The sequence below is a fragment of the Jaculus jaculus genome, chromosome 2, assembly GCF_020740685.1.
Source record: "Jaculus jaculus isolate mJacJac1 chromosome 2, mJacJac1.mat.Y.cur, whole genome shotgun sequence".
In the NCBI taxonomy this organism is placed as follows: Eukaryota; Metazoa; Chordata; class Mammalia; order Rodentia; family Dipodidae; genus Jaculus; species Jaculus jaculus.
The window spans coordinates 61411851-61438857 of record NC_059103.1 but is presented as its reverse complement, the minus strand read 5'-3'; the positions used below and the strand labels follow the sequence as shown (position 1 = coordinate 61438857).

Genomic DNA, 27007 nt, shown 5'->3' with positions numbered 1-27007 from the left:
CCACCACATCAGGTAATCTAAGAAATTACACAATGTAAGAAAATAGGAATGAAATTTAAACAAATTAAATATAAAGAAAAAAAGATAACAAAAATCATAAATATACATTTTGATGCATTATTTGTAAAAGAATTGGTGTAGAATATATATTTATGCTTATTGCTATTTGTACATATGAATTCTATCAAGTACTTAAAGTAAAATCTGGAAATTTGGACTTCTGGATGGAGACTATTACACAGCTATTTAAGTAATATTGTTTCAGGAGGTTTTAGATGCAAATAGCTGTAAAAGCAAATACATCCATGAAGAATTATGTGACTTTAATAACTAAAATTATGTTAATATTAATATTTAGTTAAACTCTCATGTTTTGCATTAAAGTGCTGCTCATGGAGATTTTCTTTTTATTAAAAAGTATACACTTTCAGACAAGCTTTGATTGGGCCAGCGTGTGATATCACACAATTTTAGCCAAACAAATGGATTTCCAGGACAGCATTGGGCTACATGCAGCGCTGAGTGCTCATTCTGCCTGTCTGAGCTGCGAGGAAGTGAGTCAGGCCTGCCACGGTCAGCACTGCATTGGGCCCGGGCTGCCTCAGGGACAGGAGGAGCACAGGTCCTTCATTTTGGAAATGTCACAGATATGCCCTATGGGTTTCAACCAGTCATCTTGGATGTAAATAAACTCAGTTCGTTTTCCTCATTGAAACTAATTAAGAAATCCTACATAGACAAATCTCTGAACACTTCCTTCCAGTGGCTCCCACACTCAGTCATTGGTGACCCATGACCCTTCGCAACAGCAGCAGCCCTGAGTGCTGGACATCCAGCTCCTAACAATGGATACCTAACAATGGAAAGCTGGACATCCAGCTTTCTGTTGGCTGTTCTACATGGAGGAGGTTATCAGCTCAGTTCCAGCAGGATTTCTCAGTGGCCTTGCAGCCCAAATATATGGAATCTTCAGCAATAGGGTCTTACCATCTATTCCTGGCAGGAAACCAAGGGCGATTTGAGGTTTTTATTGACATCCAGAGTGGCATCCATTATACACCTAAAACCATATTAGAGAGTCCAGCAGAATGAAGGACCTCTGGAAGTTAGCATGGACACCCTGGGAACTCCTATGAAGCAACAGGAGACAGGTGTACAATCTGCCTCTGACCCCATAACTGCCCCAGGAGCTTGTGAAGAATCCACGAATAGGGTTGATCCTGAGGTTTGCAGACCACAGAGTGAACCTGTCCATGTCCTTGACATGGTAACCAGGCTGGAGTCTGAGTGCCTGGAATGGTAGAGACAGTGGGAGCCTGGGAACTTGGAATAACAGCTTCTGTGGAAATGTAAGCAGGGTGTTGCTTAAGAATGGCACTCAGTCTGAGGAAGGCCAGAGAAAATGAGGCACCTCAGAGTCACCTGATGCCCAGGTGGATTCTGTGCAGTATGTGTCTGTGAAAGGTGGACCCTCAACAGCTGTTCATTGCTCCATGGGGAACCAGGCTTGTGATGGTGTGTCCCTCACTGCCAACAGGTGTGAGTTACCACATGGACAGCGCAGAATTAGAGCCAGGTCAGCAAACTGCCATAAACAGCAGCAGCAGTAGTAGCAGCAGGTATGATGTGGAAATGACAGATGAACTTGATGGATTACTTTTTTCTTCTCACACCTGTCTCCAAGCCACTGAATTGCCTAAAGATGCCATCAGTTGCATGAATAGAGAGCATGTGCCACTCACTAACCAAAATCCTAAGAAGAGAAGCAAAGAACTGTGTCTCAAGTAGAGAAAGACCATCCTCCTAGTTTAAACTCCTAGGACGAACCTCTTCCAGGAATGCTATTTTTTTTTTTTTTTTGTTGTCTCCTGATCAGGAGTAGTTGGAATGTGCCCACTTGAATGAAAGCACACCCCATGGTTGTTCAGAGGCCAGCCAGCTTCATAATGCTGAGGGTGATCAGTCATCCCAAGAGAAAGGTGTTTTGGCTGAGCCTGGCCCACCAGCCTCAGTGGTAGAAAGCATATTACTGGTGCTTGAGGCATCCAGTAGTAAGAAGCAGGTGTTGCAGGACTTTTTGGAGACCAGGTTTAAGATCCAGCAGCTTCTGGAGCCTCAGCAGTACAAGGTGTGTCTGCCCCACCACATCATGGTGAAAATCTTCAGGTTACTTCCTACCAGGAGTTTGGTGGCTCTTAAATGTACCTGCTGCTATTTTAAATTTATCATCTGATATTACAACATTAGGCCAGCAGATTCTCGCTGGGATCAAGACCATGCTACAGAGAGGATCCTCGCAATTAGTGTAAGGAAAAGTATGTGAAAGGGGATGCATCCCTATGCTGGCGATACATCAAGCCCTGCTGTTTGGCACTGCCCTATGGGCCTGGGTACTGGATGTGCTGCCACCGGTCTCAGAAGGGCTTTCCTGGATGTAAGCTGGAGCTTCACGACAATCACTAGGTCCCTGACTGCCACAGCTTTAATCGGGCAATCAATAAGAAAGCAAGAGGGAGTGAAACCAAGGTGGAATACTAATTCCATGAGAGGCAAAGGACTGATTTCCAACACTGCAAACCACGCAGGCAGACCAAGTGTTTGCTGCTTCAGCCTCGCTCTTTCGGGAACCAACATGTCCATCAGGACTGCCATTGTAGAGGAAAACTGGTCCCAAGGTTTTAGAGTGGTGCCTCACATTTGGTCCAAGGTGGCAACCCATGGCTTGACTCACTAGGCTGTGAATAACTCTCCTGTTTTCTCCATCCTCAATGGACAAAGCCATGTCGCCATGAAGAAAGCTCAGACTTTGCTGCAGGCAGTCCCTCAAAGGGGCTACAGAAATGCTTCCCTACTCACACTGTATGTGAAATGAGTGAAAAGAAAAGCAAAACCTTTGGGTTTACCTAAAAAGGAAAAAGTCAGGCATCTTACCTTAGACCTTGTATGGTTGGTCCTGTGAGGTTGATGTCTATGGGTAGAGATGGATTGTATTCCCTGTAATGTTTACAGTATATATAATGGTTGTGTTTTCATAGGGCTGTGAAAGTGCACATTAAACCCGAGCATCTTTACCTTTAGATGAGTGCTTTGGCCCCTCTGTAAATAACATGATTAAAAATCCAGTTGTATATAATGGACAGATTACTAAACAACATAATCACCACAATGCAGGTAGGATAGTGTTGCAGCTATAATTGTGTGTTTTTAAGTTGCTTCCTCCAAACTTGTGCATCCTGTATAAAATATGAATGTTTCCCAAATAAGCTATGAATGATTCCTGTAATAAAGAATACACTTAGTTAAAATTAAATCTTAAAAGGTTGAATTCAAGTCTGGTGAGGTCAGATAGATGAATGAGAAACAGGAAGTCATTGGTTGAGAGATTCAGTGGAACCTCTTGCCAAGGGAGGGGAATCCCATATAGGAATGTGGTGAACACACCTTGGTGAGGTGGAGTGTAAGGAGTCAAAGGAGACCAGTGGTTTTGGGTGTGGACAGCTGAGAAAATGGAGGTGTGACAGCCCAACATGGGGAATAAGCAGTCAGCATGCATTTAATGTACTTTTCTTTTAGTTTAGGAAAGTTCAACAATGTCTTTGTTGGCAGTCTTGGTAGAAGGATGAAGCTCAGTGTTACAGTGCTTTCCTAGTGTGCACAAAGCCCTGGGCTCAATCTTCAACACCATAGTTAAAAAAAAAAAGACAAAACCTTATTAGCATAAAATTCAGATCACAGTAAGAAACTTAAATCTAATTGGCCTATAATATCATTCACACCTTAGCTTACAGAGTTACACTCAGAAAATATGCATTTGTATGAAAATGCATGCTTTGGCTTTGTGACAACTATACTTTTTGTTCTACTGAGGGTGTTAGACAAATGTGAAGTAACAATCAGTATCAGGCTACTAAAGCACCATAAAGGCAAGGCTCATAATAGCAGCCTGCAGGTATGGCAAGAAGTTACAGAGGCATTTTAACACTTCATTATTTTACAAATATAGAATTTAAAGGGTTTTTGTTTGTAGAGAAAAAAATCAAATTAAGATAAAATCTCTACCTTTAATTGAAGATCATCAGTTGAGTGTGCTTACCTTAATTGCCTTAGGGAGAGGTGAGTGAAGTTTTGTAATCATTAGACCTTCTTCTGGGTTACCAGGGGTGACTTAGCCTGCCTCTTTAAAGGCTGCTATTGCAGCAGCCTGCTCCCCTGGTCTTGTCACAGAGACTTTGATTTGCTGCCTTCTCTTCTCTACATGACCACAGTTTTCCAGAAAAGAGCTGTTCCATGTGCATCCAGCTCACAAGGTAGCTCATGTAAACGCACACTATGCAAGAAAGGCCCTACCTTCCTTAGAGCTAGGGAGCCCTGGCACCTGTATGTGGAGAAGGTGGTCTGTGGGTCATGGGCAGACTTGTAACATCTCAATGTCTACCAAACCATGTCAAATATTGCCAGTCTCCGAGGAAGATATCCCAACTAGTTTGTCAGAGAAAGAAATGCTTGCTGCTCTGCAGTAGTGTGGCTCCCTGGAAAAGTAGCCTTCTACACAAGATACAGAATCACTGGTTTTCCTCACAGAGAAACATTTTGCAGGTCTAGGGACTTTAAACATGAAGGAATAGCATGACACTACATTTTGAATGGGGGTTTTGTGGCAGTTTCCAAAAAGAAAATCTCAGTTGGGAAGTGTTTAGACACTTAGGTTTATTATTATTGATAGCTTCCATACTTACAGAAAATAAACCATGATAATCCCTTCCCCTTCTCTCCCTCATTCCCCCCTTCGCAACTACACTCTCCGTCATATCCCCTCCCTCTCTCCTTATTCTCTCTTTTATTTTGATGGCATATCTTTTCCTTCAATATGAGGGTCTTGTGCAGGTGGTACTAGACACTGTGCGGTCATGGATATTGATGCTTGTTTCTGCCTGGACAGTTTCATTGTAAACAGTCTTACCCTTCCTTTGGCTCTTACATTCTTTCTGCCACCTCTTCTACAATGGACCCTGAGCCTTGGAGGATGTGATAGAGATGTTTCAGTGCTGAGAACTCCTCCATCACTTCTTCTCAGCACTATGGTACCATTGAGGTCATCTCAGTGGTCACTGCCATCTGAAAAGAGAAGCTTCTCTAACCAAAAGTTAGGGTAGCATTAATATATTGGTATGAACATTAGATAAAGTGCTTAGAGGGCATTTTGCTGAGTGTACGAGATACAAGTAGTCCGACAAGAGCAGGTGTTACACTCCTAAGGCTCATGACCTCCCCCACTTTTGATTTTTCAGTACTAGGCCTGTATTCTCTCCCATAGAGTGGGCCTCCAGTCTACTTAGAGTGCAGTTGGTTTCCCCTAGAACAGACATGCCACTATTGCACTTGTTCAGTCATTTGGCCTGGCTGGTCAAACTTGAGGCTTCCCGTGTCCACTGTTTACACTGCTGATGACTTCTGTCTATCATAGGGCTGCATACAGTGTAGCTTTGTCCAGCTTTCAGTCAGCTCAGCCCCAACTCTATTTCTCAGTGACTTTGCTGCCCAGGCACGTGAAGTGTTCAGCAATAGGGTCTTACCCTCTATTTCTGGTGGGAAACTAAGAGACTTGGCAATAGCCTATAATGGTTTTGGGGAAACAGGGACCTCCCTGACCAATAACTGACTGGAAGGCATCCCATCCCTGGCACCGAAAATTTTCTAGTAACAAACTATGGCTTCTGGATGTGTCATTATTGACATTTCTTTTGCTTGAATTTAACTTTTCATTTTATGTATTTAACTATGCCCCATAAGTGGCTTTGTAGCAGACAGATTCAGGTTCACTGAGATGAACTTCCAGACCAGGCATGGTTATGGAGGAATGGATTTATTGAAGCTTACAGAAACAGGGGAAGTTCCATAATTGCAGAAGAAGCTGGCCTGATTTCACAGGTCTAAGGAGAGAGAGAGAGAGAGAGAGAGAGAGAGAGAGAGAGAGAGAGAGAGAGAGAGGCAGGCACGCACAAGCCAAAAACCAAAAGCCACCCAGCAACAGCACATACACTTCAGGAACTCCAGCTAGGCACACTTTGCATATCTTTAGATTGAAATTTGGGGGGGGGGGGATACTTTTCTCATTCAAATTGTAACAATAAGAAAAAGCCTACAGGAGGGCTGGAGAGATGGATTAGTGGTTAAGATACTTGCCTGTGAAACTTAAGGACTCAGATTCAATTCTTCAGAACCCACAAGGGCCACACACACATATTGGCACATGCATTTGGAGTTCGGAGTTCGTTTGCAATGGCTAGAGGACCTGGCATGCCCATTCTCTCTCTTTCTTTATCTCACAAATAAATAAATAAATAAAATATCTTTCAAAAGAAAAGCCTAGATATCAAAAGGGTTATTTTTAAATCTAGAAGGGAAGACTCTGACCAAGATTTGCTTAATTGAAAAAAACTTCCTTATACTGAAAACAATGATAAAACTCTTCTGACTTCTGCCACAACATCCTTAAATAAGTCCTAAGACCAAAAATATATTTATACAGTCTTTAATGGCACCCAATGGCTCTATGGCACAAATCTTTGGCCCTAGCTACCCCCAGGGCAAAGTAAAAAATATACCCTGAAAGACTATTACCAAAATTATGTGTGTTTATGTTCCTGATAACTCTGCTAATATCTGTTTTACATGCCAGACAGAAAGAGATTCAGTTCATTCTATACACTGTTGCATAACTCAATAAACAGTTCTTGAAGAAAATCTCAGCCAGCTCATGCTCAGATGGTCCTGAGATAATCAAACTCCATCTGCCTGGGTTCCCTTGAATGCTCTCCCAGTCTTAGAAGTCCAGAAGAAAGATAACCCTGAAGGTGGCCAGTTTGATGTGTGCTAACTTCGCATTAACTCCTTACTATTATTCTTTCTTCCCAACATTCTCATCCAAGACTATGTTCCCGCACTCCATCAATATACTTTCAGGGTCTGTTAGAGCACTTCCCCTCTCTGGAAGAGACTCTTACTGTTACAAACAACATCGTTCTCCCATTTAGCAGAACATAGTTAACAATCTGACGTCATCGTTCCTTGTCCTCTACCAGCAGTTAGAGTGTCTTGTCATGGCGAGGGGAAATTGGGGGTGGGGAGTAGAGCTAGGATGACTGTACCACTGAAGTTGAAAAGCACAGGAAAGTTTGCACTTGCTAGAAATCAAAGATGATCTGACATTTTATCTCTTGCTTATTTCCCTGGAGACCTGTTTTTCAACAATCAGGACCTGTAAAGGGAGGAAGGTCTTTCATAGGATTTAAAAATTGTGGTTGGCCAAGTTCAGCCCCTAGAACTTGTCCCAGAGCTAACCTCTTCCTGAGACAGCCCCTAACCCTAACCAAACAGCTGTCCCTCTGGTTCACCTGAGCTTGAAGATAGCCTACTTCCACCAAAAGGTTATAAATACCTGTGCAAGGGGAAGGTAGTCTCATTCTGATCACTTGGGAACTTTCAGCTGCTGTGAGTTTTTCCTTTGACTGGGCCTCCCAGGCCCACGCCCAGCAGGGAGGGCCTGTTAGCCCTTACTGTCCACATGGATTCTTTATTCCCTCTATTTCTGCCCCCCACATGGCAGGAGCTCCTTGAACTTTTTTTTCTCTTTCTTTCCAAGCTTTTTTTCCTGACTCTCAATTGGGATTTCTAGCCATGTGTATGCCTTTCCTTGGCTCCTTATTTCCCTCAATAAATACAATAATTTAATAATTAAAAAATAAAGGAAAAGCCTACAGGATCAGGGCAGAGCAAGGACGAGAAAGCTGGTGGCCATGCAGAGTAAAACAGATTATAGAATGACACCCTTGCTTGCTCTTAGATCTTCATCAGTGTCACTGTGATGCTTTTCTGTATTGATAGTAATCTTTGTAGCTTAATTTTGCTGACGGTCTTCTCTCAAATGGCATAAATCTTGTGTATGGATAGAAAAAAATCTTCATTGATTGAAGAAGGCCTCTAGTTATTGCTGTATTCTTCAGTGCAAATTATTTAATGATATGCTAATCTAATTACTTTCCAACTTAAAAATATTATATTTACTTTTATTTATTTATTAGAGAGAGAGAGAGAAAGAAGAGAGAGAATGGGCACACCAGGACCAGGAACCACTGCAAACAAACTCCAGACACATTCATCACCATGTGCATCTGGCTTATGTGGGTTCTGGGGAATCAAACCTGGGTTCTTAGGCTTCATAGGCAAGTGCCTTAACTACTAGGCCATCTCTCCAGCTCTTTTTCTAACTTTTGACTGAACCTGTTTTCAAGACTAACAGTTATAGTCCTGGCCAAGGCACATGGATTTATTTTGAAGTTCTGTTTCCTAATCAGCAAAATTCAGATGAGAATTCAAGTCTGTTAGACATGGGATGGGGTCACTTCATAGAAATGAAGTTCAACTCTGGGACTTCTGGCAGCTCGAGGACATGCATCTTTAGATTTTTATGTGATAAGGCCCTGCTTTCTTCATGAATGTCTGTTGCTTTTAAGTTGGTCTTTATTATTATTATTATTATTATTATTATTATTATTATTATTATTTTTAAGTCAGGGTACTATGTATTCCAGTCAGGCCATGAACTTGCTCTGTAGCAGAGGATGATCTGGAATTTCTGATCCTCCTGCCCCCACCCCCTGAGTACTGAGCTTATAGATATTCACCAGGGCACCCAGTTTTCGGGTGCTGAGGATCCAACCCAGGGCCTCATGCAAGCTGCGCATGCACTCTATCAAGGAAGCTGCATCTGTATCTTTTTTGTCTTTCAATTTATGTGAAAAGCATTTTAAACACTGATTTACCCCAGGTGTGGACAGCTTCCTTCCTTCCCAAGATCTTTGTCTTATGATGTTCTTTGAGGATAGAGCATCATAAAAAACATTCTTTGGTGTGATCCAGTGCCTATTTTAGAAACCTGACATAAGAAATAATTCCCATTTGAAATTCCCATCACAGTGTAGATGTGGCCTTGTGCCGACAGAGAGGTTAAGGATGAAGGATATCTGGGTTCCTAAATTCCTGGGAGTTCATACATCCTTCCTCCCACACAGAGTAAGATATAGCTCAGTACTACCCAGACCAGAAATAGCTCCAGGCTTCACGTTCCTGCCTGTTATTTAGAAACTGCAGTTGTGAGGAGAAACATCTATGTCAATATTGCCCAGTAGATACTGCATTTTCTCCTGTGGTAATAATTTTATAATATTTATTTAATTTTCTTATTAACCATGAAATCTCATTCTACATGTTAATATGCACAACATTAAAATGAAGTGACAAAAATGAGCCCAAATCCTACTACCTAGTGATGGCCAGTGTTACTATCTTGGTTTTGTAAGCTTTCAATAATTTTCCCTCTATTTTCTAAATATCCAAAAAAAAAAAAAAACCAAAAAACCAAAGCTAATTATTCTGGTTGGACAGGACACAAAGATGTAGCATGCTTTATGTATTTAATATTCTGAGGGCAAGTTATCTTTAACTACAATCATTTTTAATGCCATCATGTCAACACAAAACCAGTTACTTTTTAACCTCTCAAATTAAAACCACCACAGGAGGCAAGGTCTGACTATACAGATAGATGCCTGTAGTGATGAGAGAGCCTCATACAGGAGAGGATGGTAAGGCACAAAATCTCTTCCAGCCAAGGAGATTGTGGAGTCAAAATTAAATACACATGTAAGAAATAGACCTGGAAAGGTGGAGGAGGGCCTGCAAGGAAGGCAGTAGCAGCCATGTGAAGAGAGGTGGTCCAGGTTTGGGTACTCTGGTTCAGGGGACACCTTTTGTATGCCTGTTGACCAAGGAAGGGTGGTAGGGGAAGAGAGGTTAGGGAAACCCTGCTCTAGCCCAACTTGGAGCAGAAAGGACCCCAACCATAAAACCTGCCCAGGCTTCCATGGGCCCCTCTGATACACAATTCTATGACCTTCCAGAATTCACGTATACTTTGCCTGAATGGTGCTATGATGCCATCTGAGTAGATCCTTCCCCTTCTTATAACTACTTAAAGTTGTTTGAATGATAAATGAAGCTTGAATACTTACTTCATTCCCAACTGGCAGTGCTATTCTAGAAGGTTGTGGAACATTTAAGAGGTGGAGCCTCCTGGAGGAAGGGTGTCACTGGGTCCAGGTCTTGAGGTGTGATAGGCCAGCCCTGCATACTGTTCTCTCACTCTACTTTCTCCCTGTTGATGTAATGATGTGACACTGGCTTCCTGGTCCTGCCAAGCTTCCCAACCACGAAGGACTCCATCCCCTGTAACTATAAGACAAAATAAATACTTACCTTCCATAAGCTGTTTCTGGTCAGTTATTTTGTCCCAGCAATGAGAAAATAGCTGTTACATATGTATAAATTGCAGGGGTTACTTGCAGAATACATGATTCACAGAGTTCCTAGCATGTGAAAAATGTAAGGTTAAAATATGGCAAAAAAGGAGTTTGGGTCCTTTCAATTATGCTGATCTACTGTAAGCTGCTTTTGGAGCTGTGAACTGAACAAGCAGTGGAGGAGCACAGAGGCTGGTCACAGCAGGCAAGAATATTGAACATACAGCCACTGTCCCCAAGACTGACAGAACCAAACACATAGCCACCATCCCCAGGATTGCTAACTCTGCAGCTTCCTTCCTGAGGCTGCTGCTCTGTGATGAAGCATTCTCATGGGCTTTGGTCTAGTCTCTGTCTCCCTATTTCTCTGCCTCTGTCCCTGTCTTTTCTTCCCTCTCTCCCTCCCTCTAACCCTTCCTCTTTTCTTTCCTCCTTTTCTCTTTATGAATGAAACCCAAGGCCTTGTTGATGCTAGACAAGCTAGTACTCTGCCACTGGGTAACAACCACAGCTCTGCTCTTTTCTACTTTAGAGGCATGGCTTTACATCTTAGATATTTAATTTTTATTTCTGTGGGAAAACCTGAAGTGGCTAAAAACAGAAGTTTAATACCTCAGGAGAGACATTTTATTTGCTTGCTAAAAAAATGCACTGAAATATTTAGTCCATGCCTTGAACATAACCCAGCCCTCTACAGCTATTTCTCTCCCAGGGGTCACTATTGAATGATTACATATAATCATCCTATGTGAATGGTGTGGGCAAACACAGACTAATAGTGGCAGTGTAGGATTAGTGGGAGAACTGCCTTCCCTTCCACTACAGAACTTTCAGGGGTGAATTTTTATGCTTCTCTCTGTGTTTTATAAAGCAATAGCATGTTCATCTTGTCCTTATTTTCCCCATAATTGGTGACTATTAAACCATTAACATGGGTGAAAGAAAGATGGTCAGTGCAGCTTCCATCTCCTAGAGGTGTTATGCAAGGATCCTGCCCACCCTGAGAAAGAAACATGTGTCCATCTACTCAACAGGCTGCACACCACACAGGTTGAGGGCACCTCATCTTTCATTCCACTGAAAGGGCTAACAGGCTCATTTTCAGTCATCTGCCTGGCTACTCAGGAATACAGGAGAGAAAGTCCTAGCCTTATTCTTCAGTCTCCTAAATATAACCAGAATGACAGTCTGTTCATGTGAGCTCACTCTCCAAAGAAAACAGGACTTTCATAGACTCCTAATGAGCACCATGGCCCTGCTGTGAGAGGCTGAAAACATGGATGCTGGAGTGGTCTTGCCAATGGCCTTGTTGACAGTGGAAGCATATGAGGTACATGGAGCCTCTAAGGAGTATGAGAGAAATGCTTCCATAGTTGTCATGGGTCATCTGGTGGCAAAGACTCATGGCAGTGCTGTCATGATAAGAGCAACATTCATATGGCTGAGGTAGTTTTACCAGAGAGATAGGTAGCAGAGTGGAATGGACACTCAGCAGCTATGCAGGATCCAGTGGGAAACAACCCAGGCCTGGGCTGAGCTGAATCTTATGTCAGTGTGCAACAACATGGAGCCTAAGTGGGACCATGATCTTTCCCTCAATACTTTGAGTGTTATTCTTGGATCTTTTGCGGAGGCCAGTGCTTCTGATGTTTCAAATATAAGTGTAACATCAGGACACCATGCCTAGAACATAAGCCATGTAAAACTAATACTGCTAGGTAATGGTGCCTGAATACCTAAAGAGATATAGTCAAATGATGGCAATGACATAGACACTCTATAAGTGAAATAATTCACTCGTTAAGAGTCAAGGCAACCTGAGCATCACTGCAAAGGGTAATGAGAAATTCCTTTAAAGGGCAAGTTGGCTTCAAGATAATCACAGTACTGGAGTGAGGTGACTGTCATTCTCCTGGATTAGAAGTTAAACACTATGTGAGTGCTCTTTTGATAGATCCTCTGTAAACTATAAAATGCATGCATAACTTGTCTAACATAAGTTTTTTTTTAATTTTTATTTATTTATTTATTTGAGAGCAACAGACACAGAGAGAAAGACAGATAGAGGGAGAGAGAGAGAATGGGCGCGCCAGGGCTTCCAGCCTCTGCAAACGAACTCCAGACACGTGTGCCCCCTTGTGCATCTGGCTAACGTGGGACCTGGGGAACCAAGCCCTGAACCGGGGTCCTTAGGTTTCACAGGCAAGCGCTTAACCGCTAAGCCATCTCTCCAGCCCCTAACATAAGTTTTTATCAAAGAGTTTATACCTATCCTAAAAAGGTGGTTGCTCCATTTCTTTCCCTCTGCAATCATGACACCTGGGGCTGTGTCACACAGCTTGCTGCTTCTTCCTTGGTTCCAGAACTGTTGTACTGTTTCTACCACAAATGTTACAAGTTTGCCATTTTTTTTTTTTTTTTTTATGCAAACCGCACGAGGTTTATTGAATCCGATGCATCGGGGCTCAACACAGATTCCTCTCGCAGGAGGGGTGAAGAGCCCCTAGCCACGTGTTTGGTCAGCTTATAAAGGCTGAAAACTATAGGTATGCAGAGTCATAGGGGCTTTTCAGCCGTGGGTTCCCCTGATTGGGTGGGGCCCACGAGGTGGGCTCGTGAGCGTCCCTCTGATTGGGTAGGGCGTACAAAGGGCCAGGTCCTCATGGTATACTTTTTACAAAATGGAGGTAGTTGCATACTTTTTACAAAATGGAGGCAGTTGCAAAATGGCAGTTCTGTGATTCAGTGCAGTAGCAAGCAAGCCATATTACAGAAGCTTAAAAAGGCAAGTTAGCAAAACAGCTAGAAAACAGAGCAGCAGAAATAGGGCAACTTTTATCCTTTCATTTCCCCCTTTTCTTTGTCATAATTCCAATCATGGAATTTCAGTTTCTGCAAGAGACTGGTACTGTTGTTTAAGTATCATGACTTGGACAGTGCTGATCCTTTCTCTAATAAAGGTAACTAATCTATTTATTATGCATGGACCAAAGGTGAAGAGGAGAATTAAGATGATAAGTGGCCCTAGCAAGGTGGAGATCAAAGTAGTCATCCAGGGGGACCTGGTGAACCAAGATTCATACCAAGACTGGTTCTGTTGTCTCTCCCGTTTGCGTTGTTCTAGGCTTCCTCGTACTTTCTGCAAGCTGTTTTCTACTAATCCTGTCTTGTCTGCATAGAAGCAGCACTCTTCTTTTAGAGCTGCACAGAGTCCCCCCTGTTGTAAAAATAATAAATCTAGGCCTCTTCTATTCTGTAACACAACCTCTGAAAGTGAGAAACCGAGTTCTTTAGGTTCTGCACTCCTGACTATAACTCTTGTAGATCCTTGTCTATTGCTAAGCTGAGTGGTTGGAGGTGACAAGGGAAGCTATGCTGGTGCCTGCTCCTGCAACACCCAACCCCATTATTAAGGGTCGAGATGGGGGGGGGGTTGTCTTGTTCTTTTGGCAGGTCAGCGGCAGATGTTTCTTCTGTGCGAGGCGATGGTAGTAACCAGCTTGATTGCAGAATCTACCTGACTCTTAATGAAACTGGTTAGTCGTCTGAAGTCTGAAGTCCCAGGGGCCAAAGGAGATAAGCAAAAGTAATCCAAGAAAAGGGCCTAAAAGACTGGGAAGCAAAGTAGTTAGCCAGGGAGATGTGGAAAACCAATTTTTCCTCTAGATTTTTTTTTAACTTTATCAAGGCTATTTTGTATTAGCCCAGTCTTATCTAAGTAAAACAACATTCTTCTTTGAGGGCTACACAGAGTCCCCCTTCCTTTAAGAATACCAAATCTAGCCCTCTCCGGTTTTGAAGTACAACCTCAGAGAGCGAGGCCAAAGAATCTTTGAGATCTTGTATCCCCTCATGTATGAGGTTAAGATCTCTGTCCACTAAGGCACTGAGTTGTGAAAAATGCTGTTGGGAGGTTACCAGCGAGGCAATGCCTGTTCTTGCTCCCACAACACCAAGTCCCAGGAGCACAGTCAGGGTGAGGGCAGTTAAAGGCTCTCTATTTGGTTTAATGGCAATGCCTTAATCTATAGTAGATGTAAAACTTTCAGAATCATGAATGAAAAATCGTGGCAAAACTATAACTACAACACAATAGTCCTTAGTCTGTAAAAAGTCCTTGTTGACAATAAAGGGAGTCAGCCCCATGGAACAAGCAAGATAGGAGTTACTAGGGGCTTTAGTATATATAAAGGAGTCATTGATAATAGCAGTTTGGTTGCATACCGGTTCAAGAGTCAGAGGAGGGAGCATATCAGGGCCTAATAGACACAGTCCGAGGCCGGAAATGGATGCAAGAGTAATACCCTCCTCTGGGGCAGAGTGCCAGAATAATCCCTCTGCACTGTTAGTAGACACAGGAGATGTAAGGATGGCAATTCCCTCATAAAAGGGAGGTCCTAGAACTTTTAATCTGTATGGCATTTCAACCAAGCTCTATAATTTTATTTGAGGAACTTTAAATAAACTTATTTTAAGTAATCTTTATCTATGACAACAGGAACGTATGGTATAGACAGTCTATTTCCCTTTTATTTCTCCCTCTCATGAGAAGACACTCTAACTGCTTTAGGGGACTGGGTTGAAGACATCAGATCATTTACTACTTCCTGCTGAACGGGACACGAAGTGGAGACTTGTTGCAGTTAGAGAATCTCTCCTAGAGAGGGGAACTATTTTAATGTACCCCAGAGTGTAGGAAGATAATCTTGAAAAATAACTTTGGAAAGAATAAAAGTAAGGAGTTACTGAGAAGTGAACACACAGCAAACTGGTCTTTTTGTAGGTCGAGGGAATCCAGGTAGACAGGCTTGGATCATCTCAGGACCATCTGAGGATGAGCTGGCTGAGATCTTCTTTCAGAACTGTTCATTAAATGGCACAGTAGTATTTAACATGGCTTGTAAAACAGATGAGATGCTAGCAGAGTTATCAGAAACATATACATAACATTTAATCTTAATAATAAAGAGCTATTTTTTTTTATCTTTGGTTATACATTTCTCTCTGAGTGTTTAAGACCTTGTAGATAGCCAAAAGTTAATTAAGGATTAATTTTGGAGGTCATTAATGGCTCTCCAAAGAGACTTTAGGGACACAGGAGTAGCCCCATAGCTTACTGGTGTCTTTTGCCTGTTAGGATGAGTCAGCGCCATGCTGGCCAAGTAGTTTTCCCTTCTTTGGGAAGTCAGGAGGACTGATTGCTCCTCAATTGTGACTGTCCTGTTTTACATTGTACACCACTTTTGTTTGGGTCTCCATATCCTCCCTGCTCAGGAAGACAGGTGACTTACCAGGGGGCCAGTGTAGAAGTGTCCCATCATCTCCAGTGGCCTCATGACATGGGAGCACAGGCCAAAATATTGACACTTTTTACTCCGATGATTCCAATTGGCTTTGGCTTCTACATAGGTGATTAACACACTTAGAAAGGAAGTTACACCAGCTTGGATGTACATACATATAGAGCACATTTAATTACTGAAATAGACTTAACTAAAGAATGGCACAGGGCTTCTAAAATCATTTTGTCCTATCTTTAAAATTTTTGTTGTACTGTGGTAGCATAAGCCATATATCTGAGGTATAGAAAGTAGGCACATCTCCCATTTTAAATATCCAACATTTATAAGTATAGGCAGAACCTGTTACCAGTCTTGAAAGCAGTACCAGTTGATTTACAAACTTAATTCATTTAACGTAGAAAACAAGTAAGACAATATAAGATCTTAGCACCTGTGTGAAAACATCTTTGATTAGTTTAGATACCTGTGTGGGTACAAATTACCCAGAGAACATTGGAAACAGAACCGTGGAGTTTGAATTTTTTTTTTTTTTTTCTCAGATGAGGACCATTGTTTGAGCATGAGGCTGTGCCCTAAATTAGGGAATATGTCTTAAGGGTTAATTTTGTTATAAGCACTGGACTTAAGATGCCAAAATTGAGACAGTTACTTTACATACAACAAAGTAGAATCTGGTCTTTTCTGAGCCCAAACAGCTAGCTAAATATTAATATAACCCTTGATAAATCTTTTTGAAAGAAAAAAAAACATTATTTGACAACCGATGATTTTGGCTTAAACTTGATAGCTATTGATTTCATGCTCCACAGAAATTTTTATTAACATAAAACAATTTTATGTTTTACCCATGACTTAAATTTGATAAAGCTCAAGCAAACTATCCCAACATACTTCAGCCTGAAAATATATTTTTTTATATCCACACACACACACACACACACACACACATATATATATATATATATATATATATATATATATATATTTATATCCACACATCTTCATCTACATACTTTAACATTCTGATCTAAGTACCACTCAAACGACATTTTTAACAAGCACTCTATGTCCCAACATTGAAAAATTCCTTCCCAGTTTCTTTCTTTTTGGGGCATTCATGAACCTAAGATCCTCTTTCCTTGCAATACATACATTGATCCTTCTCAAGGGGCTTCCTAAAGCCCTCAGGTTTTTTTTTTTTTTATCACTGCAGCCAATATCCTATTTAAGTTCCTTTCTTGTCTCCTTTTCCCATTATTTTTTTCTCTCTTATGATAAACCTTTTCAGCTTCCTTAATTATGTCTGTCAAAGCTAGATCTTGTAAACCCTCCAGATGTTGTAATTTCTTTTTAATGTCTGGAGCGGACTGCCTTATCTATGTCATTGTTATTGCTGCCTGTTGACCTGGAGAAGTAAGGCCAAAAGGAGTATATCTCCGGGAAGCCTCCATCAAGCATTCTAAAAAAAATAGAGGGAGGTTACCTTAGCCAGATTCGTGGGGCAACGAGCAGCCCCCCCCCCCCCCCCGAGACCTGCCATCAGAGCCTGGCGGTAGACTGTCAGTTGCTCCCTACCTTCTGCTGAGTTGTAATGCCATTCAGGTCGGGTGAGAGGGAATCCCACATCACATCAATCTCATTTGGGAGCTAGGTAGGCTGCTCATTTGGGCCTGAGACATGCTAGGTCAGGGGGAGGACCAAAGGCTCATACGGTAGAATCAGGTCCTTCAGTTTCTAGTCCCTGCAGTGGGCCCATCTCCTCCTCCCTCAGCCAAAGCTGGAGCGGGGAGAGCAGGGGGCTAAGGTGGGGGAGATGGAATCGGGGCAGAGGGCCACTCGGGAGGGTCCTCTGTTTCAGGATATATTTTGGGCTGAGCCGAGGGGTCTGTGGCCATTCGGCTTGGTTTTCTCGTGGCTTGTTGGGCCACTGCCAGGACTCGGGATCCTGACCATGGCGGGGGTGGATCCAGGGCTTCACCCATGCCGGGGGATCCATCATTAGGCTCTCCCAGACCAGGATGTATGGCTGTTGATCTGGGTGAGAATGGGTCCCTTCTGAAAAACAATATTCTTAACAGCAGAAATAATGGTTAGATCAAATGCTCCCTCTGGTAGCCACTCAAAGGAGCTGAAAGTCTGTTATTTACCTTTTTTTAATTTTTATAGATAAGTCATGAGCCTTACTTTTAACTTCAGAGAAATGAGATACCGTCAGAGTCAGGGGGGTCATCATAGTCTGTCCCATAATTAGAAACAAGAGTCCACAAACAAACACAAAATAGATACTGACAAAAAGAAACCAAAAACTGTGACACCTCCGATGTGTCCAGAACAGAAAACCAAATGCAGTTTCAGATGGAAGATGCCTCTGTGGTTTCTCCTGAAGGAGAAATACACAATCTTCCTTTACCAGATAGGAGACTGTCAGCCACCCTGACTCTCCTCAGATCCTGGGGCGTCCCCCAGGATTGCAGCCTGTGGTCCTGCCAACCACCATTGTCAGGTCCTCACGGTCCTGAACAACAGCTGCCCAAACCGAAATTAAAACAGATCAGAGCAACAGAAATCACTCAAACACTCAGACAAACACTCAGACAAGCAGCGCTGCAGACATTTACATTGTTTACCTCCAAGGGGGTCTCCGGAGTCCTGGGTGGACGTGCAAATCCCTGGACGAGTCCTCAATTGAAAGACCCCCAGAGGGAGACCTTCACTCAAGTCTCGAGATAGCATGCACCCAAAGACACACAGGAGACCCAACTTGCTGCAAAAGCATGAGGCTTTATTCAGGAAACCAGAGCTCTGGGGTCGACACATATCTCACACAGGAGACAGGTGTTGACTCTTTGCCATTTTTTTCAGTAGTAAGTTTTTGATTTAATTCTTTACTGACCCTTTGTCATTTCTTGGGATGAATGTTAGGTCCATCAATCATAAACCATGGACATGTCTTATCAACAAAAATAAAAAACTGTATAAGATCCTTTTTCTTTACCCGTATTCCTCACTCTCTGAGAGAGGCTTTTAAATCCTTTATGAAAGAAGCCTCTTTAGACAATGAATGGCCCATCTTGATGGGATGGAATGAAGAGGGAAAACTTACCAGGTCTTGCCGTCTTCTTGGGCGGAGAAGTGGTGACCATTCAGGAAAACTCCGGAGCTCATGTGCTGGGGGCTTTCCGTCCAGCAGGGGTCCGTGCCTCGAGCCGCCACGTTGGGCGCCCGTCGTCACCAGGGACGTTCTTTCTGGTTTCCAACAGGATACGTTCCCTCTCCTCGGTTGTGAAGAGGGTCTGGAGTAACTGCTGGCAATCGTCCCATGTGGGCTGGTGGGAGAAAACTAGGGATTCCATGAGTGCAGTTAATTTTGAGGGGTCCTCCGAGAAGGGAGGGTGGTTGGCCTTCCAATTATAAAGGTCTGCGGAGGAGAAAGGCCAATATTGTAGGGGTGGCAGAGTTGGATCATCCGCTGGTCCAAAGGGGTTGAGATAGGCTGTCCCATGTTAGAAGGGGAATAAAAGAGATAGGAGAACAAAAGGATCTGGAGAACACCGAGAACAAAGAGACAAAGGTGGCCCGATCACTGCTCGAGTAAAAACGAAACTGAAGCAGATGGCGGCGAGCGGGACCCAGATGATGCTTCCCGACAGAGGCGAACTCGATCCGAGTTCTTCAGATAGGAGACAGAAAAACCTGTCTCCTGGGGGCAATCAGGAGCGTCCTCCAGATTGCTGGGTGGTGGTCGTCAGGCCCGTCAGCCCCGACTCAGAGCACCCAAAGGGAAGGCATCCAGATACTGAAACCGGTTGAAATTGAGAAGTTTTCCAGAGGACAGATATAAAAGTACAGACATACACAGACAAGACGGGAGGCGCCTCTTACCTCTGAGGGGTCCTAGATGAGGTCTGGGGTCCTGTAGAGACTCCTGGCTGGCTCGCCAAATGTGGGGTTCCCTGGAGGGGTCCCCGCTCAGGGCTGTCTACGGGACCCCAAGAACACTCACGCAGGACGCTCTCAATGCAAACCGCACGAGGTTTATTGAATCCGATGCATCGGGGCTCAACACAGATTCCTCTCGCAGGATGGGTGAAGAGCCAGTTTGCCATGTTTTTGATTTTCATCTTTCTTCTGGCTTCGTTACATCCTTTCCTGAAGATTATCTGTTAGCAACCATTCTTAGATTTGCTGAAAAATCTTTTCTTCTTGAGAGGTATTTTCCTAGCAATTCTAGATTAGCATTCATTTTACGTCCTCTTCTTGAAGAGCTCCTTCCACTGGCTTCTGGACTTGATCATCTCTGCTGAGAAGTTAGCAGCCAGAATCTGTGTGTCCTCTTGAAAGATATCTTTACTACTGGTTTGTGATTTTGACTTTCGTGTGTGTGTGTGTGTGTGTGTGTGTGTGTGTGTGCACATGTTCATGCATGTGGTCAGTGGTTTGTGTATTCAAATGCTTTTCTTGGTGTTTCTGGCCCATGGTGACTTGTTTGTGCATACGAATTGTCTCCTCTTTGTCAGGACTCAGCTTAGTCTTCAACACTGCAATGGTGGTAAAGCAACTTTGCATTCAGTGGAAACCACATTTGGAATTCAGAATTTCCATCATTTTGCCTAGCCAGCAATACCTGGCAACATGGCAGCTGCTGGCGATGCTCATCAGCAACAGTAGATAGCAGCTCCCAGTGGCCATGCTGAGGAGGGAAGCATGGGTTCTTCGTTGTTCCATGTTCCCAGGTTTTTTAAAAATAGATTTAAAAATATTTATTTGCAAGCAGAGAGAGAAAAAAAGAGAAGAGAGACAGGCAGACAGCATGGGCGCTCCAGGGCTGCCACCCACCACAAAGGAACTCCACATGCATGTGCCACTTCGTGCATCTGGCTTTATGTGGGTACTGGGGAGTTGTATATGGATCACTAAGTCTTGTAGGTAAGTGCCTTAACTACTGAGACATCCCTCCAGGCCCCAGGGTGTTTTTTTTTTTATATTGTCTTTTCCTATCGCATTATGATTATAAAATGCCCATCTCTATCTCTTGTGCCTAATAACAAGGATCTTAACCTATCTGCAATGCTACAATGAGCAGTACTGGCTGTGTTAGATGATTTTGCCCAACTAATGGATAAAATCAATGTTCTCAGCATGGCTGCAACATGCTGGACTAAACTGTGATGATCAGTAGGATTAGGCATTTTTGATTTATGGTATTTTCAGGTTATGGTGGGTTTCTTAGGATACCACCTTTATTGTTAAGTTAAAAAGCATGAGTAGTTTTACTTTAGTCTATCCAGTTATGGAGTTGAAAACTTCCTACTGTCCTTTTTTGACATGGAAAAAGCCACCGTCTTAAAATATTACCCCAAACCACTTCCTAGGCCTCACGTTTTCTCTCCTTTCTTTGTAGGAATCCAGATCATTACAACTTAATGCTAAATTTTCCCACTACCTTTTAAAAATTTTTATTTAGCTCTTTATTTATTTTTTGCTTTTCTTTTCAAGTGATACATTCTGTGTCATTTCTTCTGACAGATTTTTCTTATTTACTTTTTTTGATACTTTTTATCCATGTATATCATGTATTTTGATCATTACTCCCTCCCATTACCTTCCTGTGAACCCTCTTTCTGTTCCTTTCAGTGAACCTCTTCTTCTTTCCAATTAGTGCTTCTTATACTTTTAAGTTTAATTTTTTTTTCTTGTGTGTGGGCTGTGACTCCCCCTGAGTTTAATTAGGGATGCTTACATGATGAGGAATAAGGGAATATTTACCAGATCACATACAACTTACTAGTGGTTACACCACTAAAGAAAATGAGACCCTTTATCCCAGCAACCTAGCTGCAATCACTCCTCAGGGAGGGAGGCAGAATCATGGCCTAGTCCCTTGACCATGATGGAACGTTGATGAGCCAATGTCATGCAGCTGGTGGATCTTCTGATTCACTACTGCTTCCACTACTTCAACATGGTCACTAGCCATTTGAGCCTGCAATTTAACTTACTGTATACTTCATTTTTAGAAGATTAACTTGATTTCTTCTTTTATTTTTAAAGAGTTAGAGAGACAGACACAGAGAGAGAATTGGTATGCCAGGGTCTTAGCCACTGTAATTGAACTCTATATGCTTATGCCACCAAGTGGTCATGTGAGACCTTGCTCTTGCCTCACCTTTTGTACATCTAGCTTATGTGGAATATGGATAGTTGAACATGGGTCCTTAGGCTCTGCAGGCAAGAACCTTAACTGCTAAGCCACCTTTCTAGCCCTTAACCTGATTTCTTTTGCAAACATGATGGCCTTTTAAAAATGGTTTTATTTGTTTATTTGCAAACCTAGAGCGATGAGAGAGAGAGATAATGAAAATGATGAATGTGTGCATTAGGGCCTCTAGCCACTGCAAATGAATTCCAGATGCATATACCACCTTGGGCATCTGGCTTTACATAGGTACTGGAGAACTGAACCTGGGTCATTAGACTTTGTAGGCAAATGCCTTAATTTCTGAGCTCTCTCTCCAACCCTGCTTGCAGGTCTCTTTTTATGTACAGATTTATATTTTTGAGATCATTTCAGGCTTATAGCTTATCATAGCTTTGTATATCAAGAGAAGAGCTGTTTTTGAAAACATTTCTCTCATTTGTCTGTATCTGAAGTCTTTATTGAGCCAATTCATCCACTGTTCTGCTAATTCTCTATAATGGTGCTTTGTTTCTCTGGCTGTGATTATTATTATTTTTTATTGCTGTGAATGCTTATTTTCTTTGGGAGATTACTGCAGGAAGCCTTTCAGGAGAAACTGCATTTTTTTTTCTCCAGCAGGTACTGCAGCCTTGGTTTAGACTACATTTACAAACTGAGCTTTTTAGATTGTAAATTGTGCTGCAGCAGCCATCTCCCCACGCTTCATTCGAGACCAGTGAAAACTTCTTTGCTGACACATGGAGGTAGAGGGGTGCTGTGCATTTACTTTTGCTTTATCATTCATGGAATTATAGGTTGTGTAGGGGCCTGTTTTATGGAGGGAAATGTCTTGAGTGCACACATGTTCATTCAGACTGAAGATTCAGCTGTGTTCATATCATTCCAAAGTATGAACATTTTTGCACCCAAGCCCACTGCTTTGGCAAATCCTCCAAGCTGAAAGGGAATTCTTTATGCAGTTTACCACTCCCTAATCGATTTCACTTTAATAATTTCTGAGTACCTTGCATTATTTCTGATGCATTCAGTAAACACAGTGTCTATGTTATTCTGAATTTTAGGTTTTTTTCCATAATTGTATTGGTCTGAGTAACTGAACAGGTGACTAACCAGAAAAGTAAACTGTAAGCACTAATTTATGGTGTACTTCTAATTATCCAGTCTCTGGAAGCAATGGAATGGACTCTTCAACCAAAAAAGACTCAAGTGTATTCCAAAAATAGCTCATTTACAATATGTGTGGTGCTGCTGCCACTGCTGGTGTGTATGTGGTATATGCACATGTATGTTCACATATCCTTGAAGGTGCATAAGGGCCAGAGGAGAACATCCAGAGCCCATTCTCTGTGGCCCATCTGCATGTTTCCTTGAGATGGAGTCTCTCTCTAAATGCAATGCTGTGGTTTTCACACAACCCAGAAAAATCTCTGGTCTCTGCTTCCCATGGGACTTCCTTTAAGGAAATGTTTGACCATGCCCATGTTGTAGTTTTAGGAAATTGAACTCAGGCAGTCTCAGGCTTTGTCAGACTCATGATTGAGCTGTAAATGCACTTGCCCACTGAGCCAACATAAGTATTTCTTTTAATTTTTGTATTGATGAGTGTGTGCTCATGTGTGTGAGTGCAGGTGAGTGCACGCCATGGCACATGTGTAGAGGCTAGAGGACAACGTCAGCTATTCATTCTCACTATTCATATTATCTGAGTCTCATGTGCACTGCTATGTATAGCAGACTAGCTGGTTCATGAAATTATGGGACTGCTTTCATCTCCTATCTCCCATTGTACCATAGGTACTCCGTGATTACAGGCAATTATGCTACCATGTATGGCTTTATGTAGGTTCTTGGAATTCAAAGTAAAGTCACTACCTGTATGCAGCCAGTATTTTGCCATTGATCCATCTCATTAGCCCCAGGTTACATATTTTTATAAAGCCATGGTGTAGTAGAAGAAATTCAAAGGGCTTGGAAGATGGCTCAATGATTAAAGTACTTGCTTGTAAGCCTGCCAGCCCAAGTTTGATTCCTTAGCACCCATGATAAGCTGGACACAAAGTGACATATATATGTCCTAATGCAAGTGCTGCAAGGGGAGATGGAGCCATTAGAATGTGGACACTCATGATATAGTTAAACTGGTGCACACAAAGCAGCCAAACCAAAAATCAACAACAGGAGAGACATTGTCTCAAGTAAAAGGGGAAGAAGAAACAAACACACCTAGATTGTACTGAGATCTCTTCATGCATTCTATGACTCATACCCTACCACACACTCTCTGCACACATCCTAAAAATACACATACACATAATACAACAAGAAATTCCATAGCTGTCTTCATGGTTCTTTTAGATGCCTGTGATTCTGGGTTTACACATAAAGATGTGTCAGCGATGGATCCATTCATCCTTAATGCATTTAATGTGATTTAATGCTGTACCTCTGGTCCTTCATTATTACCCAACTTATCTTTAGGTGTTGTAACTTGGTAAAGGTAGGAGTGGGAGACAGGTCTACATGAGGCACCATCAACCTTCACATGATAACTGGAGAAGCATTGTGCTTCTACACACTGGCTTTGTCATCCATGTCATAGCATAGCACAACCTCCCCAGGACCCTCCACATTTCATGTGGAACATCATTCATGAGGAGAGCCATGAGAGTGCTTCGGAAATCCTGATCTCCATCCATGTGGAAATGTAAAATTGGTAAGATTCAGAATGAATAGTGAAATAAAATCTAACTTTTATGTTTCTATTTTATGGATCCCAGGAAAATTAAGGCTTGTAAAGATATTGCTGAAGTTGCTCACTTAGATTGCTTTGGCTGGCTTTATCCAGGTTGTGTGAAAACAGCTGTTTGCAAAGATGAAACTCGGGCGTCCAAGAGAAACTTTTATGTTTATGTTGCTGAACCTCTGATTTCAATATGTGTTCTGTTTCATAAGAAGTTCCTTTGTGTAATGTAGATGTGATTGTTGAACACAGTTTATTTTATATTTGAATGGAGACCCTAATGCTAAAGCCTATGTCCTTAAGATAAAATGTGTGGGTGCTGCACTTATGAGGAGACCAGGAGGGTCTCAGCCACCCACTGACGTTCCATGTTTGTGTGGCTTACTGCCCTTTACCTTGTCCTAGTTAATAAAGAGCAAAGAATCAGACATACAGTCCAAGGCTAAGACCATTCTTTCATAAGTAGGGGATGTTACAAGTTGTTGTACCTTTTCAGTACTCGTCCCCTTCGTTTAAAAATAGGAAGAAAAATCTTGTGGAGAAGGCTGCAGAAAGAATCAAATGGAGCACTGTAGATGATATTCCCCTATAAACTGTGAAACAAAGGATAAAATGTATATTTGTTCAACATATCTATAAATCTATTTTAATTTATTTTCCATCTTGTGATTTGATTCAGGTGTCCCCCATAAACTTAGGTGTTCTGAATGTTAGGTTCCCAGCTAATGGAGATTTTGGAATTAACACCTCCTGGAGATGGTGTATTGATGGTGGGCAGGCTTATGGATGGTATAGACAGTTTCTCCATGCCAGTATTTGGCATGCTTTCCTGTTATTGTTCACCTCATGTTAGCCTGGGGATGATGTCAACCTTCTGCTCATGCCATTATATTTTCCTGCCATGATGGAACTTCCCCTTAAGTCTGTAAGCCAAAACAAACCATTTTTTCCCTACAACCTGGTCTTGGTCAGATGAGTTCTGCCAGCAATGCGAACCTGACTGCAACAGCAATGTTGGTACCATGGAGTGGTGTCATTTGCTGCGAGACACCTGACTGAGTGGCTTTGGCCTTTTGGAGCTGATCTTCAATAGGAATGTGGAAGGATTTGAAACCTTGGTGTAAGAGATGCCTTGCAGTGCTGTAAGTACAGCTTGATGGACTATTCTGGTCAGTGTTGGAAGACCTGAATCTAATAAGCACTATGAACTGTGAGTTTTGGCTTATGAGGGTGAGACAAAGCTTTGCTTGGACTGAGCTAGTAGCAGTTTATGTGACAGACTTGCTGTTATACCCATGTCCTGAGAAGTTATACATGGTTGCATTGTGTAGAAATGGACTGGTATGACCAGAGGGATATGGCACAGAAAAAAATGAAATCTTTGCACCTAAACTGCTGTGCATTCACCTGAAAATTGTTTTAAAGTTTACAACCATTGAAACTGGGCCAGCTGACCTGCACTGAGGCAACAGGAAGAATGTAAACTGTTTTGAAAGGGGTCTGGGTGCTCAAGAAATGTCCTATTTTTCAAATTTTTCTTTATTGCCCCCTGGTTTAACATATTGACACCCTACTTGGTATTGTGGAGTATAAGAAATGCATGAAAGAGAGGGTAATTGAGTTTGCAATGTGGTCTTTTGCATTGGAAATGGCCATGGGGAGTGTGAAGCAGGTCTGTTGCATGCCTGCATGGAGACCCAACAGAGCCAGGAGAATGAATTGTGGGAAGCCGTGGAGACCCAGTGGAGATGCCCACCATGAGATAGCTGCAAAGTAGCTGCTGGCCCTGGATGAAGTTTTTCAGGACTGTGGTAGCTTAGCTGGAGGGGCAGAACTGGAACTCCAGAGACTTGTTGCTGTTTCATATTATCAGACTTAGAGACATGTCACTGGCTAGAGTTGTTGGACTTGGAGCTATAGAGTTTGGTGTTTGCCCTAGTTGTTTTAAATGCTGTATTGGTTGAATATTTCTTTTCTATGCCCAATTCTATCTTTTGCAGCATGACTGTTTATTCTGTGCCATTATGGTGTGTTTGTGCTTTTTTTTTAATTTTTTTTTTTTTTTTGTATTATGGCTCAGTTAAAAGGTCTTGGATTATTTGAACATCATTAGGGTTGATAAAAAATGTGAGGAGTTTGAAAGTTGGATTTAATACATTGCATTTTACATCATGAATGGTTAACAGTTTATGGGAGCCAGAGGGGGAATGTGGTGGTTTGATTCAAGTGTCCCCCATAAAGGTGTTCTGAATGCTAGGTTCCTAGCCAATGGAGATTTGGGAATTAATGCAGCTTGGAGGTGGTGCACTATAAGGGGTGGGCTTGTTTTTATAGCCAGTTTTCCCTTGCCAATGTTTGGCACACTCTCCTGTTCCTATTGTCCACCCCTGTTGGCAAGGGGGTGATG

General features: G+C 42.3%; 1 pseudogene; it reads left to right on the top strand.

Moving 5' to 3' along the window:
* The first annotated feature begins 1111 nt into the window (after nt 1-1111).
* LOC101605885 lies at nt 1112-2538 on the top strand (annotated as a pseudogene).
* Nucleotides 2539-27007: the final 24469 nt, after the last annotated feature.